At 41.9% G+C, this 13,079-nt stretch overlaps 1 protein-coding gene across 5 annotated transcripts in view; it reads left to right on the forward strand.

The window, feature by feature from the left end:
• Nucleotides 1-13,079, forward strand: part of OSR1 (odd-skipped related transcription factor 1) — a 52,789-nt gene that overhangs the window by 9,718 nt on the left and 29,992 nt on the right. For 2 of the 5 annotated variants that reach the window (XR_009462800.1, XR_009462799.1), the window contains exon 3: nucleotides 1-13,079. This exon is cut by the window's right edge and continues 28,970 nt beyond it. The gene's annotated coding sequence lies outside the window, so the exon portion shown is untranslated. The other 3 variants (XR_009462805.1, XR_009462806.1, XR_009462804.1) reach the window with 3 other exon arrangements.

A 13,079-nucleotide genomic window follows, 5' to 3' on the forward strand; every position in this document is an offset into this window, starting at 1 on the left:
TTTTGCTGGGATGCAGTTGTTCAGTTTCCAGTGACGCTTTCAAATCCTTATGGTGCGCTGTAAATGCTGGGAGTCCAACCGTGGGCATCAAATCACAGAGATGAAATTATGCCATTCAGCAGAGATAAGTAGGACTAACGTCCAACAATGGGTAAAGAAAAATTAACTTGGGGATGAATATTTTTGCATTATTACCATGCGTACTTTAAATGATGACTTACCTCTGTCTTTTTATTTTTACTCTTTCAAATCAAAGCTCAGTATCAAATATTTTCACAGTTGCTTTAGTTTTCAGTTTGCACCAGAAATATATCCTTGAGTGGGAGTTTTGTCTGTGAGAGGACTACAGCATCTGGCTCCGGTTGTCTCCTGATATAAGATTTACAAGGGAAATGAAGTTTTTACCATTTCCAGTTACAGACTGAAATGTAAAGATGTCTTGGCACACTTACTCTTTTGCATTCCATTAATTTTTTTCCTGCTCATAAAACATTGTTACACTGTTATTGGCCTGAGTGAGGGCTGCAGAATCATGCTTGAGTACTCTCCCATACACGAGGAAGGCCTGTGGGTTTATACTCCTGCTTTTAAGCCAAGCAGAGCGAAAGTTTCCTTGAGAATCTTACAAGGGCAATAGGCACTTGCTCGGCTATATCGGGGTTAAGTTTGGCTCCACAGATAGTAGAAAAATGACATGGCTGTGGACCAGGCTGGTGAGCAGAGTGTGGAAACAAGTATTTTATAGCTGTGCACGTTGAAGCAGCATGGTGTAAAGGCATTGATGTGTAGCAGTCTCCTCTGCCCTGCTGTGTGACATCAAGCAAACCACTTGCCTTACTAGCCTTGGTTTTCTCTGTAAAATAGGGATAGTAATACCTCCTTTCCAGGGATACTTTGAAGCTTAAGTCATTTATGCATGTAACATGCTGTACATTATCAAAGCTGCATGCAATGAAGTGTTCTAGTGTTCTACAGAAATGGGAGGAGTGACTGCAAATTCTTACCTGCACAGCTGAGAGTAACATCTGGTCCTGTAGATGTAACCGAGTAGGGAAGTTTATAGTTCTGTGTAATTTTTTTTTCAGCCTTGGCAGATTTGCTGAGAGCCTGAGTTGTAATGCCCTGCATGCATTTCTGCATGACATTCTTATCTAGTGACTAAACAGAATAAACAATGTGGGCCATGTTCATCCCTGGTGTAATTTCAGTTGTATAAGTCATCTTTATAGGAGTTTTTTTTTAACGATGTTGATTTTTGGCTTATCTGAAGGCTGAATTTTGCCACTTATGCATTTGCAACGTGCTTTTTCCTTCTGGTAAAACAGAGGTGGCTGACCTTGCCCTTCATCTAACATACTTTTGAGGAGGGTTATAGAAGGATGAACCATTACTCTCTTTTCCATATTCAGGTCAACCTTCTTAACTTGCATAGCAGCTGGAGTGGGCTTGGTATTCTACTAAACTCAGACAAGACATTGAGTGACAATTTCAAAAGTTCTTACATCCTTTTGACTTCCACAGAGAGATGGGCTACTAAGTGACTTTTAGAAACCGCTAATAATTTTACCTACTGTCTTTGTTTAATGGATTTACAGTCTAAGCTTAGACATAGCAGCACAAATGACTGCAGACAAAGAAAGGCTGTAGGGGAGAGAGAAAAAGGACAGTAATTAAGGTAACAGTGTGATTGATCATATATAAAAAGCAAAAGGGACCTCTATAATTTATGTTATCTAACATTTCCTGACATCCTACATAACATAGGCAGCCATATAATTTTATCCAGTACAGTAATTTGTGAGATGGAGGATGTACCCAACTAGGGAAGTGAACACTATTGAACCATAGAACTTGTGCTTGAACTAGAGCAAGTCTTTTGGAAAGGTATCTATTTGTGATTAAAAGATATAAGCATCATTTCCTTGGCAAATGTTCCAGTGATGAATTACCCTTTCTGATAAGATACTGTGCCTGTTTCCAATTTTATTTTTTCTAACTTCAACATCTAGCCATTCCTAAGCATGTTTGTCTCTGACTAAATAGCTCCTCAGTTACTTTTCTTTGCACTTTCCAAATACTTAATTGTGTAGTGGTTTCAGAATCAAATTTAAACATGGAAGTAAACATGGGAAAGGTCATGAAAGAATAACCAAGAAGGCAAGCACATGGAAAAGATCTAAAATTTGAAGTTAAATTATATTCCTAACTCTGACTTGAAAAACACCATGTAATGATTTGGAAACAAAATGGTGTTTTTCATTTATTGATAATTTAAAGTATTGATAAAGATTAATGCTGTATTGATAAAGATTAATGATGTGTTTTTAATGTTGCTCCTTAAATCTGAAGTTTGAAATAGTCTTTTATTATTTTGACTGCCCCAGTTTGACTGGACCACAGTGTTACACCCGACTTCCAGCACTGTTAGTACTACTTTTATGGCTGCTGTTATGCCTCCCCGGTTCTTGCTTCTAAAACAAAGAAAAAAAAAACTCTGACATTTTCTCAGTCCTACTGACCATCCAAAATGGCCTTTGTTACTACCAAAGTCACACAAATGTCTGTTTCTATTCTGTATGCATTCATTTATTTTTTTTTTTATAAATGAAAAGGTCAAATTTATCGGTGGCGTTCACAATAACACGTAAACCTGAGTAAGTGCAAACAGTGGCCTGGACATGCCATCAGTTAGTAACTAGACTTGTCATTCTAATTACTATCTTTCATGGGAAAGCTCATGTTCCTCCTTTTGGATTTCAACTTGCTCATGCCACATCCATCCTTTTGGATTTCAACTTCCTCCATCCCATACCAGCTTTTGTGGGAGCATCTCTCACTTTAGATTTCTCATGTTTTTTGGTATTCATGTGCAATTATGAAAACTGGGACCACCATTCACTGCAAACTGTGGACTGGTTTCGTTCACTAACCAGCATATGGAGTTATTGTTGGTTTATGGTAGGACTGATGAAAGCAGTTAGGCCTATTCCTATGCAGGTTAGAGCAACATGTTTCCTGTGGTTAAAAACTTCTTGTGCTAGTATAATTTTGTATCTTTTTATATCTTCACTTTTCTGCCCTGCCCTGGGTCCTATCACTGCTATTGCCTGCATATCATAGACAATACAGTGAAGAAACAACTGAACCCAACACTTTAGTGGAACTCTATGCCAGTTTGGACCAAAAATCAGGCCCTTCGTATTCCCTCCTTCCTTTGATCCTTCATATTTCACAGAAATATGAAATTCTTTTCTTTCATCAAACCTTGTCACTTTTTCCCATCTGAAACCTGACCTTTCTGCTCCTTACCGACTGCTCAAACCATTGTTGTTGCCTTAGCCACTTCGCACCTTAATTAGTACAACTCCTGCTTCTGTGGACCTCCCTCCTTCTCACCTGATTCTAATTAATTAATCTTATTGCTGTTACTATTTTAACTTTTTCCATCACTGCACTACTCTTGTCAGCTCAGCACCCAGGATGTTCCGTGGCTTCCTCTTGCCCCTGTAACAAGTTGAAACCTCTCGTTCTTAACTGTGAGACTACACAAGTCTGTTCCATCTTACAAGTTTGTGCTTTTGACCCCATCACTCCTTCTGTACTTCCTTCCAGAATTTCCCTTTTTATCCTTTTCTGTTTCTCATCTTGGTTCTTTAACCCAAGTTGTCTTTGATACTGGAAACAGAGGTGCTCAAATGATATGGTGTAAGTAGTTTATGTCAGTTGAATTTTTATTTCCATTCTCAAACTGTCCAAACAGATCATAGTAACTTTTATTCTATAAATAATGTCAGTAATTTTCAGCCTCTAGCTTGTTCCTAAACTCTATGATGTGCATTAAGATATGCAATAGTCTGGATTAATGAGGTGTCAAATTTCCCCATACCTACCAGCCTACCACAGGACCTGTACACTCTTTAGCTCTTAATTAGGACTTCTGGGCAAGAAAGAACAAACATTTGTTCCCTCCTAGGATGTGAATGTTTTAACCAGACTTTGGCCAGGGAAGGAGTACAGGGTCTGTTTACCACACACTGCATGCATCTACACATGCACTTTACTGCTCAGTTGACTAATTAACTCTGCAGTAAAGCATCACCGTCTATACATGTGCCTGTATTAGGGTGCAGTAAACTAATTAATTCTGCTGCTGGATAGTACTGTCAGGGAAAAGTAGCATCCTATGGTGGAGGAGTTACGTGTGCCAAAAGCCCCACGGAGATGGTGACTGGGGCACAAGGGTGTTATAGTTTGGGGTCTGCCTGCTGGCTAGCCCTGCATGATAATACGCTTGTGCCCCAGTCAGTTTTTCCACAGCACGTTGAGCCAGAACAGAGCAGCCCCAGGCTGAAAGACTGGCCTCCTGCACTCCTGCTGGCCAGGGCTGCTCTGCCCAGGCTAGTTGTGCTGTGGTCCTGGGCACACACATAAACATGGTGCCCAAGAGCAATAAATTCTGGTATGAACTATGCTGGAGTTTATTGCTATATCCTAATTGCACTTGTAGATATACCCACTGTGTGTGTAACTTGGAAGGAATAGGTAGTGCTGTTGTTCCTTCCTCGCATACCCACCAGGGAAGCAGTTCAGATGGGTGGTACAAGCAGAGACTAGGCCACGCACCATAAAGGCTGAAGTGGAACTTAGTGGTCCTGTTCTCCAGTCCAGTAATTGGATCAACCCCTGGCCACAATCTCCTTTACACTTTTCCCTCAGGCCACAGTTTATTAATTTAAGCAAAAAATACTGTAAATACAGGATCGTACAACAAAGTTATTCTCAGAGCTGGTATAGATTGCAAGGGTCCATGGGCATTTCTCTCTGTGTTCTAGGGAAAGTCTCAAACCTTTTCCTCCTGCAGAAAATTTCTCTGAGCCCTTCACAAGTTTCCTGACCCATATCTATATACTCCCTTCTTGCTTGGGTTTCATAGTTAAAGGGTCAGACCACTCTTTTACCAGGCTTCTGTGAGGGCTTTCTGCACAGGGGTTGGGTTTCCTCCTAATCAAGGTGGGTGACTTGATGCCTAAAGTAAGTGTTATTGTTTCTGTTTTGTGACTGTATATGCTGAGCTTTATGAGCAACTTCCTTTTGCATTCAGTATGAATTTTGTTCCTTCGCAAAACACATTTTGTTATATGATTACATAAATCTTGGCTGTGAGCCCTAAAATTGTTTTCCACAAACATTCGCACACATAAAACTTGGCTCATGTGAATCATCGTGAAAAGAAAATGAGAGAGAGCGATTATGTGTGGTGGGATAAAAATACGATCCAGACTTCACACATCTTCAAGAACATTCACCCCTTGCTTTCACTGGAGCTGTCTCTCGCTTCTCCTGTATCTACTTTAGATTTCTCCTTAACATATTTCTTTTGAGCAGTCTTCTTCTCACAGTCTCTTCAGCTGTTTGCCATCACTTTGAGCTTGCACCACCCATCAAGTGGTGCAAATACTGGCTGTTGGCCTTCTGCCAAATTGAGACTATCGCGGTTAAGGGGAAAGGATTTTCATATACAGCCTTGAGGACCCAGTTGGCTGGGCTCAGGAACCAATAAATAATTAAAAAGCTGTACATTTGATAATTCCTGAATTCAAGTGACTCAGCCAAACATCCATGACTGATATCTGCTTTAGCACAGGCACATGTCCAGCCAAAGGAATGGTTTTCCCCTTCTGTATTTGTATGGTGATGACTTAGATATGATTTAGGAAACAGGTAGTGCTTCCCCAGCATTTGGGAAATGTTTACGTTCACCTGTTTATTTCCCTCAGTGGGTTAATAAGACTATTTCAAATTGCTACAAGGAAAATTTAATTTTTCAAAATGGGGAAGGAAATAGCTTCAGTAATGAATCAGTCATAGGCTTTTTTCATTACGAAAATTGAGAGGAAGGCATTCCCAATGAGCTGTTGGGTATTTCCTCTATTTTAAAACTTTAAATGAGCATGTGAAAACATTGGCATAATTGTACTGTATTATGTTTAAAACTGAGCAAAGGCAAGAATGGAGTCGTTAATATTCCTCACCATAATCATCATTGGCTGCCACTGCTGCTGGAGCCAGCCTTGCTACCTGGGCACCCCAGTCTGTGTGCCCTGCACCCACCACGGGGCAGGACTCACACAGCCAGGGTGTATCAGATGGGGCCACAGGCAGCTAGGGAGTGATGTTTGGGAACAGGATGGATGGGCACAGCCACAATCCCAGGGCAGGATCATGGGGCAGTGACAGTGCAGGGCTAGGGTCCAAGGCAGAGCCTTGATCCACTGCCTGCATGTCCCTGCAATGGTCCTTGGTTCCACGGGCAGGGGGTATGGGGAACAAATCTCAGCTCCATCCAAGGCCCCAGCCCTGTGCTGTCACTGCCCCACGATCTTGATTACAGCCCTGGACCCTCCTGTCCACCCTGCTCCTGGATGCCACTCCCCATCTGCCTGTGGCCTCCATCCCATCTGCTCAGCTGTGCAGGTCCCAGCCAGTCTCCACGGAGACCCTGGGATCGCTGGGCACTGATAGCATGGGGCTGGCGCCTGGAGCAGAGCTGTAATCTGCTCCCCCCATGCTCCTGCCTGTGGAACCAGTGCCCATCACAGGGGCATGTGGGGATTCGATCACAGCTCTGCCCAAGGCCCTGGCCCTGGCCCTGGCCCTGTACTGTCATGGCCCTGTGATCCCAGCCCTGCCTGCTCACCTTGCTCCTGGATGCTGCTCCCTGCCCACGGCCCCATCCCAGCCACGGGGCTGAGTGCAAACCACTTAGAAAGTTTGGGAGAGCTGTTGCAGGGGGGTGGTGGGTGCTAACCTAGCATGGCAGGATGGGTGGTGGTGACCTGGCCTGTGACAGCTCACCAGAACTCCCTAAGTGGCCCTCCAGCCCAAATAAATGCACACCCCTGCTCTAAGATGTCAAAAGCCTTCCTATATTACTAGGATTTACTAGGCAGGTTGCCCATGCTGGAGGCCTTGCCAAAGGAGGAAGAGGAACCTGTTTAAAAGTAGATCAGAAGGACAGGACTCCCTTTTGTGTTGGTAGTTGTCACAGAACTTGATGGCATGTAGCATAATGGTCTTGCCTTTTGTCAACAGGATGCTGGATAGGAAGCACTGGTGGATAAGAGAACAAATATATCTGGATGAGTTCCTGTCCATACACAAGCCTAGAGCAAGGCAAACAAAGGTGTTGAATGTGTGTTTGTGAAGTGTGTGGCTGTTAAAGACAGATCTATGCCACAATCTTTAAGAAACAAGAACCAAAACAGGGATGGTGGAGCCCAAATATCTAAATATGGATTAACATTCTGGGTATCCAAAGCTGAGTTTCTAAATCCAGATTTAGGCACCAAAATACAAGTGTCATGATTTTCAGTGTCACTGACCATTTAGGAATCCCACTGAAATCCTTGAGAGCTGCAAGCATTTAGTACCTTTGAAAACTAGGCCACAATGACGGACGCCTAAATTCAGGAACCTAAGATTGATAATTGACTTTACTGGAACTACCCAGTCTATAAATCAATGTTGCATTTAGTCCTGTGTCTGCAGATCTCCAGATGGAGAGGAAAGTGACCTGTAGGTGGATTCAACAGTTCTGATCTGCCTCAGGTCAAACATCTGTAGGAAACGTGTGTTTGATTTCCTAGTAACTTCATAGTTTCAGTGGATGGTATATTTAGTTCAGTGTTATATCTGCTACTGAAGTTACTGAATGCAAATACCAGCAGCCTCTGGGAAATTTTAGTTAATCTGAAAATAATCTAAAACAAATTCACCCAGTTAGCCAGCCAGGAAAAAGGGAAAAGAAAAAGAGTAACAGATCCAACCAAGTAGGCACAAAAATGAAACCCCTCTAGGATTTTCTCTTTAGATACTCCAGCTTCCATTATTTTAATGAGCAAATTAGGTCATAAGCAAAGTCTGGTTAAAGATAAATAAATGCCATAGTTTCTCATTAAATATTAAAATAGCGAGACATTCCATTTCATTTTCTGCTTAGCTGAGTGTTATGGCATAATATTTCTAGGGCTTGAGTTCCAATTCAGCCGCCCGACGTAGCAATCCATAAAACAACAAAGCCTAAACACAGACAAGGGGAGACATACTTTTGCAGCAGTTGAGTTAGCACTTTTTGGAAGCAGGATAAAATTTCTCATCTAAGTCACGTCTTTCATTTTCTACACTACAGTTTTCATTAGTATAGCTTGCTGGACACCAGTGTTAGAATTCAAATAGGGAAGAATGTAAAGACTATCTTATCTCTCCATTATTAAATACTAATGCAGCCTACAGCGATGGTCTAGGATTCTGCAGTAACTCAGCTACATATAAAATGGATCGTTATAATCCAAGGAATGATTTACAAATATTTTGCAAATGGTTGCTGCTTTGCTGTTATTTTTGGATGTTATAATATTTGCCAACAGTGCACATCAGACAGTGCCAATTTATTATTGAAAATCTTCATGAACTGTTAAAAGATTAGGGACTTTAGTACACTTAGTTTTTGGAAGATGCACATGCAAGTCCATTGCACTTAGGAGTCCCTTGCTTCCTACTTGCCTTTTGTTCAGTAGGCTTCTATTGAAAACGTATTAGATACCCAGGCCCCAATTAATGAAATCATTTAAGCGTGTGCTTAATCCCCATAGGCTTAACATTTACAATATGTGTATATGCTCCCATTGCCCATTTCCTCCCCCTCCCCCTTCACCCCCCCCCCCCCCCCCCCGAACAGAGGTATATTTTTGAACCAGCGCCAAAAGTATGTACCGGAAAAAAAATCTTGTGATTCAGGTGACCAATTAAAATAGATAGAAGCAGTTTGCAAACAACTCACAGATGGACATTTACTTGCATGAGCTATTTGCTAAATATTTAGATACATGAAATAAGTCAGGAGCAACATATGAAAGCAAAAATACTACTTTTATATGGCAACTTATTTTCTGTTAAAAATTTACTCTGGAGTGCATGTAAAATCCTGCAGAAAGTCTTAAGTAGAGGGAGAACTTATATTGAATTTATAAACTAGCTCAGTGTGGCACTGATAAAAATTAATGTTTTATTTTGCTCTTTAAAATTTGTTTCTTACTCTTTGTCCCTGCCAGACGGTGATAATCGTAATGTCCTTGCATTATCTAGTTGGACTTTACAGGAGTACCATGCAGCTTTGCTGTGGGCTTTTGCTTCTGAACAGACTTCTACAGAATCAAATAGGAATGCTCAAGTGTCCTTTAGATGCCAGTGAAACAAGGGAAAAAAAGAGGAAGAAAAAGTCTGCACAACAGGGTTGAATTTGGACATGATGAAATATTACATAACTGTGGTTCTAAAAAATTATGGAGTTAGTTGAACTCCAAAATGTTTAGTTTCTTCTATGCAAGCATGTAAGCACTTGCATAACCAAGCTGCTTCTTGGACTTCTATAGGACCGCTCAGACATAGAAAGTTGCACATGTGCTTAAACACCTAGCTAGTGCAGGGCCATCGCTTCACAAAAGTTCTTTCCAAGCTGGTATGTTATTACTATCAGGTTGTCCTACTGTATCATGAGCCACAACATTTGTCTGATTTGCAGGTATTTGAGAAAGAGAATAGTTCCATCAACTGCTGGCAGAATTGGGTGGAGGAATTCATCCTCCTCCGTTCTTGTTGAAGCTTGCATGGGACAATGGGGGAGTTGCTAGCAGCAGAGTGTAAAGGAGATACGGTTGGGAGGCAAAGGGAAAATGCTGAAAGAGTCCAGAATAGATATGCAAGTAGTTGCTTGCACTAAAGACTTGCACTAAAGACTTGTCCAGAGTCTCTGAGAATCTCTTTTTGTCTTTCATGGGAAAGATGAGCCAGTCCCTTAGCTTCCTGGCTGAAGGACTTTTCTTTTCTGGCTATATATTGTTTCATTAAATATCCAATAAAAATAAATGGCAGCTGGGGATGTAGGCTGCATGGGTACTTCTTCAGCTCAGTCTGGAATCAGAACTCAGAGCTTACCAAATAATTACACACACAAAAAGTCTTCAAAATATATAAAATAGTCAAATAAATGAATATGGAAATATTATTTAAAAGTATTAAATATTTCATATTGTCAAAAGGATTTTAACTGAAGCAATTGTTTGTGTGGAGATTCTGAATATCTAGGATTTGCTTTGCAGGCTGGCACTGGTTAGATAGGCATAGTTCAGTTTCCTGATTAGATATGTGAGTTGCATCGAGGCTTATCAAACAGGAGTACAGTACTTTTTTGTGGAAATTTTAACTCTGGGTTCCATGACTGCTCACACATGTGACCTTGGAATATAGTCTTTGTGAACAGTTGTGCCAATGAAATTCATGGAAAGTATGGCTCAAACACATTCGTTAAATAAGTCAAAAGGATATTTATGTATTCTCTTCTTTTTTTTAAATTTTGCGCTATTTTCCCAGCCCTAACAGACAGATGGATGCTCTGGTAATATACAGTGCAGAAACATCCAAAGATAAGATGACATAAATAAAACAATTACAATTTAATTCCTTCTTACAGACAGTGTGTGGGTGGTGGCGTATTCTCTTCTCCTATTTCAACTTGGCCAGATTCAAGCTGGATACAAGTACAGCTCTCATCTTCTCCTTATTCTTGTGAAACTGGGGACTGGAGTGCCAACAGGCCTTTTGGCAGCGGAGATTGCAGCGTTTGGAACTAATCTGCCTATGACCAGACAGAACAAAGAGAGAGTTAATCAGTGTACTCGTGGGCTAGCTAGCCTAAAATTGTGCTGGTGACAGATGGCTGCATGAGACCAGTTTTTTTTGTTTTGTTTTTTTTAAACAAAGGCAAACCCTTCACACCAGATGTAAAACAGTCACTACTGCATGAGGATCAAACAAATGCTGGAAAGAGTATTGCCACCCTCCTTCCCCCTGCCCCTCAAAAAAATGTCTTCATCATGCTAAAGGATTTAAATTCCACTTTGAATACTGAAGTTTTTTATCTTTGGTTCCCCAGCTTGCTGTCTTCTCTAATGAGTGATTTAAAGATAAGAGACAAAATAGTGGAAGGAACTGTCAGGAGCAGAATTATATATTTGAGTCCTAATTAGTTTCTTGTTTTATTTTTAAATGTTTTCTGTGTTCGTGAGTAACCCATTGGGCAGTGTGTCTAACATTTCCTGTCCTCTGCCCTCAACCTACAGAGAATGATAGTCCATTATGACCTCCTGTGGTGGAGTCTGTCACCTTGGCTCAAATTGTAGAGATGCACACTTCATTCTGGAGTTCCCTGTTGTAATTTTTCAGGCCTGGCAAGAAGGTGGCAATTTGTGGCTTCAGGGATGACACTGACTACTGAAACAGTGCGTGCTCAGCATGGAGGGAGAGGCCTGGACTGTTTGGCTGGAATTCTGTTACACCTTGTACACATAAATGGTACTTCTCCAGGCAAGTAAGCGTGGTTTGTTTCCTTTTAGCATTTATGCATAGTTTGTGATTCTGTTGCTTGTGCAGTGTGGACACAGACATGTACAGCAAGGATGTTGGGTGTATTTATATTTATAGAAGTGCGTAATTGCTGCATATATAATTGCTTATGAGACTCATTGTAGTGTGTGAGAAACATACATGGAATTTATGGGCATTATATTACTAATATGCCTGTAGAAAGCCTATATTTCATAGGAAGATCCTGGGTCAACTAGCTTCATTCTAGAAAAACTACTGGAAGAAGAGGACCGAGGAGGACCTGCAAGCATTCCATTAGGCTGTAAGGCTGTTTCCGTGTGGTGTGAGTGGAAGACGGCTGCAGGGTAGGCGGGTAGGTACCCCTGCTAAGCATAGAACTGATTGGGTACAAACCACAAATGTGACTCACGGATGCACTATTTTGCCAAAGGGTAATAGTTATAAACCCTCTAGCAGTTGTTAGAGAACCAAAGACTATTTGGAAAGGTGAACACTTGCTGAGCTTCAGGAGCTCTTCTCATTGGCACTGCTGCTCAGATTCACTCGCATCCAAGGAGCTATCTCCACTGTCTAGGCAGTGCCGGCCCATGATTTTTTGAATATAGTTTTGGGGCCCCCTGATTCATCAAAAAATCAAAATTGTGGTTATTTGCAGCATAAACTCAGTAAAATATAATAGTCAGGGCTGGGTTGCGCACATGTGAGCTGTGCTGCGGGGGATGCGGGATGGGGGCAGCACGTCCTGGGGACACCCAGGTTCCCTCCCTGGGGCTGGGGCGGGAGTAGAGCCAGAAACTCCTCCCCCATTCATCTGGGAAGGGGCTCCCTGCCTGCATCGAGCCCCTTCAAGATGGTGCAGGTGGTAGGGGGTGAGCAGGGCATAGCCCCTTGGCTGCGGGGCCCCTGCGGCTGTAGGTTCCTCAGGATAGCATGGGTTGGCTCTGTGTCTAGACTACTGCTTCATGAACCCTGGGGACTAGAAAAGCCAGAGTATGACTCCTCTCCTTTGCTTGTGTACTTTGCTATCTGGCTTTGTTAGTAGCGTTACATGGATTACTCTTTCATCCTCTCTACTGCAGAGCTAGACTGCAGAGCTCCTGCCATAAAGAAGGACAGATTGTCAAAGACCTTCTTGGTTGCTCATTTTGCAAGCTGGGTTGCTCCAGTCTTCTAGAACTGAGATAAAAATTGTTTGAATGACCCTGGTCTTTTGGCATCCTACCAAAGGTGACGCACTGATTTGTTCTTCTCAACACTTACTTTATTCCAAAGTCCTGGGGTCCTGTGCAGTAGAGTCACCTGAAAGGCGTTCACTGGCGCTACTGCACAGTAACTCGAGTTACTGCACGTTTATTTAGCGCTTGCTAATACAAGTGCTAAATAAATGCTCAGTAATGACTGCACAGTAGCATCTTGTGTAGATGTGCCCAGTGACTGCTTATCTTGAAACTAATCAGAAAGCCAGTGTATTCCCCATAGCCAGTGTCCTCGCAATTCTCCCCTATTGCTAGGAAGTTTTAGATCAGGGGTGTCCAACCTTTTTGAATGTGGGGCCAGATCACAAACTTTTTATTACCCAGTGGGCTGGTGAGCCATATTCAAAGACCTCACAGGAAGTGGTATCACATCAGGAAGTG

This window comes from Alligator mississippiensis, chromosome 1, assembly GCF_030867095.1.
Source record: "Alligator mississippiensis isolate rAllMis1 chromosome 1, rAllMis1, whole genome shotgun sequence".
Lineage (NCBI taxonomy): Eukaryota > Metazoa > Chordata > Crocodylia > Alligatoridae > Alligator > Alligator mississippiensis.